The sequence below is a fragment of the Nylanderia fulva genome, unplaced genomic scaffold (genome assembly GCF_048542155.1).
Source record: "Nylanderia fulva isolate GAGA-0341 unplaced genomic scaffold, ASM4854215v1 Scaffold1325, whole genome shotgun sequence".
NCBI classification, from domain to species: Eukaryota; Metazoa; Arthropoda; class Insecta; order Hymenoptera; family Formicidae; genus Nylanderia; species Nylanderia fulva.
In genome coordinates this window covers 15,001-19,675 of record NW_028189544.1, presented here as the reverse complement: position 1 = coordinate 19,675, position 4,675 = coordinate 15,001, and positions in this window count along the sequence as shown.

Below are 4,675 nucleotides of genomic sequence, written 5' to 3'. Positions count from 1 at the left end.
GGCCATCATATACAAGTCAAATTAAGATAAATAAAGCAATTATGAAAAGAATATTTCCTTCTGATGATTGGCAATTATATAAAATAATCCGTATTTTTGGTAGCAGCGGTTAGTAATATAAAAAATGTATTTTATTTTTTTATCAAAAATTATATAAATTAAAATTATAATATATATGTATTAAAAGTATATATTAAAATTTAAATTTTAAGTGATATTTGATTATAAAATATATAAAAACAAAAATCTAATTTTTAATATTCAAAAATTTTATACGTTTTAGATACATATGATAAAGCTATAGACAAACTTAAATTAGCTGAACAAATATCCGATATAGATGGTGATGATGGAAATAACCTCAAAAAATCGAGATATCAACGAGCAAAAAAAAATACAGGTTCATCTCCTGATAATTCTGATACAAGCGACACAAGCATCAATAAATTAAAAACTCGCAATGATTTAGAGTTAGATAATTTTCCTAATACACCAAAAGCTTTAACAATAAATAAGAGCAAAATCTGTGAAATAAAGACACCATTAATACAAGGTGATAAGAAAATGAATCGAGTAAAAAAAATTTCAAGTTCTTCTGATAATTCAGATAGAACTGACACAAGCAATGATTTAGATGAAGCTTCTAATATATCAAACGATTTAAATAAAAGCAAAATGACTTATGAAATAAAAAAACCACTTGATAAAAAATTATAAGAAAATAACTAAGCCTCCGATACAAATAAGTAATGAAAAAATAATTATTATTTAGTCTAAAAAGTCTGCAGTTACATATAGTAAATCTATAAGTTCACAAGAACATCGAACAGCAAATAAAGATGACCTTGTTCCACAAAATTCAGATACAATATCTACATCCGATACTTGTAATGCTGAGATTGATGTAGGTAAAAATATATCTGTTATTAATTTTAAATTTTTGTAAAAGCTTACCTATATATATATATATATATATTATTAAAGTTTTAACTTTTTTTATTTATATCACTGTAAACATATATTTAAAATGGTATATAATTCGTAATATTTATATAATCTGACAATGAGTAGATATACAATAATATGTGTCAATTATTTTTGCAGATTTTCATAATTTAATTATCAGGAAACTAAATGCAGTATTGTTAAATCTTACAACAATTGATGAACGTTTAATAAAGTTGGATAATCACATAAGAAAAAATGAGGAAACGGATTTAAAAAAAAATGAACATTATGATTTCGATTTGCCAGCAGATACCGTAGAACAATTACAGAGAATTGATAATCAATTAAAAAACAAATGTGTTGCTACAGAAATGGTATATACAAAATATTATCATTTTATACTTACGATTAGAAACATTTTATTGAAATGTCTTATAAAAAGCAATATTTTGGACATATTTATTTATTTATATAATGTTAAATAATTTTAAAGAAGTTAAAAGAAAAGTAATGTTAACTTTTTTTATAAGAGAAAAACAAATGTTTATTATTTTGATATTTTTAGATCATAAACTAATATTAATTAAATTATTTTATATTTTTAGACAAGACAATTGAGCTTTTTAGGAGGTAAGGATCATCATGATGTGATTTCGTACATGATGAAACATATTTTAACAAATAAATTAGCAATGGAATATAGTTGGGCTGGTGCAAAATTGAAAAATGCCTTTGAAAATCTTCGCATTACTATATGTATCATAAGTAAGTATATAAATATTTAATCACAGAAATGTTTTTATTGACATATTTTTGACACTTTATATATAGCATTCTATGCATGGTTATATTGGATGATGCTATTAGAACTCTAATATCATTATTCAATAATATGTAATCATAGGAATATAAAATAATTTTGAATAGTATATATACATATATACATATATATATATATAAAATTAAGTCGCTTTAAATTTTTATATAATCTATAACCACACATATCTGTTTAAACTTGTTGTTAGATGCTGCGCGAACTTCAAGAACCAATTTAACAAATAAGGAAGTTGAGGATATAATTGCAAGATGGCTAATTTTAGCCAAGCAGAGATTTGACCGAGATTTGTAAGTTATATATAATATACCTCAATTTAACTATTTTATCATCTTATCTCAAACTTTTTATTTTTATAAGAAACTGATTTTAAAGAGGGTGAACACATGCACTATCTGTTCATTATTGCGTGTATTAGTTTTTTTAAATTAAATACAACATTTAAGAACTTATTGTTATTTTTGTATAGAATATTTATTGCAGAATTGACTTATTGCACCTATGTATAACAATCACATATTTCTTTTTAGGAAAAAGGAAGAACAAAAAAGAGATGCGAAAATGAGGAGATCTAAACAAGAAAAGGACAGGTTATTAAATATAATAATTTTAATTTATAATAAATAAAATATTTGAACGTTTATTATTACGTTTATTGCACAGTTTATTATTATTACGTTTATTTATAGATTTTATAGAGTTTATTTTTGCATATGTACTTTTTTTATTTTGAATGTATTAATTTCATACACAGTAATTATATATATATTTTATTATTTAAATGGTTACAGTATTAAATACATATGCATAGTTGTAAGTGCAATAAAGTAATTATTAAATATTATTTTTTAAATATAGTATAAAACGAGAAAAGTTATAATAATATATACAGTTGAATATTAAAGTAATTTAAAGTTCTAAGTATTTTAGTACTTTTATGCGTAGCTGTAGCATAAAAAATTAACAATCACTATGTTTATTTTATTAATGCCTATATATTAAAAAGTTATGCACATTTAAGTTTTCTAACAATTGTATCAATTTTTTTTCATAATTCTGATAAAGTGATAACTAGAATTTAAAAAAAATTACTTTAAAAATGATTTATTATAAGTATTAATTATATATGTTAGTGATATAGTTATTAAATATGATTAAATAATGTGATTTAACGTGAATGTGTGTTAAATGATAGTTATACACTTACACACACGTACATATATAATAATATGGCTTATATTTTTGGAACGTATATATGTATCATTTAAAAAATAAAAATGTAATTAAATAATTACATTTATAATCTTTGAGACAAGCATATGACTACTGGCAGGATCAACCAGGGAGCTTCGTGTTCGGTTACTCGCAAGGGAGTAACTCACGAGCGAGCCCGAAGACTCGTCGCTAGCTCTTTTTCGCGCGCGCGCGCGTTCGATGCCGAAACACCGACGCGCGCGCGACACGCTCGTATGTGCCATTTTATTTGCCGCCGGTCTTGCTCAGCCGGTCGGCGACACTCTGCTGTGTTTAACGCTATTATGTAAAGCGTACGAGAGAACGACGGAGGCGAGAGTAAACCCCCGACGCCGCCGCCTCTCCTCTTCTTCCTCCTCCTCTCCGTTCAAAAATCCACAAGATCAAAATATTCGTGTTCTTATTCTCCCAAATGTTATGATGCGCGGTCTCGAGAGACCGCGCGATTCACCCTGACGCTAGATCGACGATGGCGATGCTTAGACGTCGAGGACTGTTCTGTCTGGTTCGTACGCGTTTAACCGCACACGACCAGCAATAAGATTTCGCTACGGCGTACAAAGCGAGCGGGAAGAAGCAACTCTTCCCGCAAACTCGTATCCGTGGAGTAGATGCTCGGTAAGCGCGACGATTCCGCTGCTGCGTACGAAACGAGAGGGAACCGCGCGGCCAACACACTAGAGGCGTGCGCGCCACATAAGAGCCATTCGGTCTTGCGACACCGACTCGTGGCAATGCTGTGCTCGTAATAAATAAGTGTGCGTTAATTTTGCGCGCGTTCGGCGACGAACGAGAAAAGCCGCACCGTAATCCCCGGCGAAGAGGAATACGAGACGACGCGAGAGTCGAACGTACGTTCTCGCGAGACACGCAACCTTCAAGCATGAGAAGACTTGGCGGCGGCGCGTTCTGCGACGATCGTATATTATTTTATATATTCGTGGTTTCCAAATCAAACATTTTATATAAATGTTCTCTCCGTGTCAGAGTCGCGACTCGACAAAATCCGTTCTCGACCCGTACGGGCGATTCTTCGTTTGTCAACGTCGAGAGCGCGACACGTACAATATTAATCTCTCCTACCCTCTTATAGTACCCAACCGACCGGCCAAGCGGTCGGCGACGGTACGGAGAGCGGTCGAAACACGCCGGAGTGGCGAGAGACTCGAGAAAGTACGTTTACGACTCGTCCGGACTCGCTCGACTCGTTCGACGCGCCGAGCGCGACGTATCTCTTATAGTACCCAACCGGCCGGCCAGGCGGTCGGCGACGCACGGTCCTACGCACGGCCGTATGCGAGCGCGAGCGCCGAAAGGCGCGTTCAATCGAGACATAGTCGCGGAGAGCGAACGATCGAAAAGTCCTATTGTACGATAAAATATTATCACGATAGCCGTATGGCGAATGTCAAACAACGATAATTAGCATTAATTAAGAAGGAAACAAACGAAATGCCGGGACAATGAGGTATAAGCACCGACGGTACCTCCGGGCCGAGAGGCACTTCCGGGCCGGGCGGCACCTCCGGGACGGGCGGCACCTCCGGGCCGGGCGACACCTCCGGGAACCACGGCCGACCGGCGACACCTCCGGGCCGGGCGACACCTCCGGGAACCACGGCCGACCGGCGGCACCTC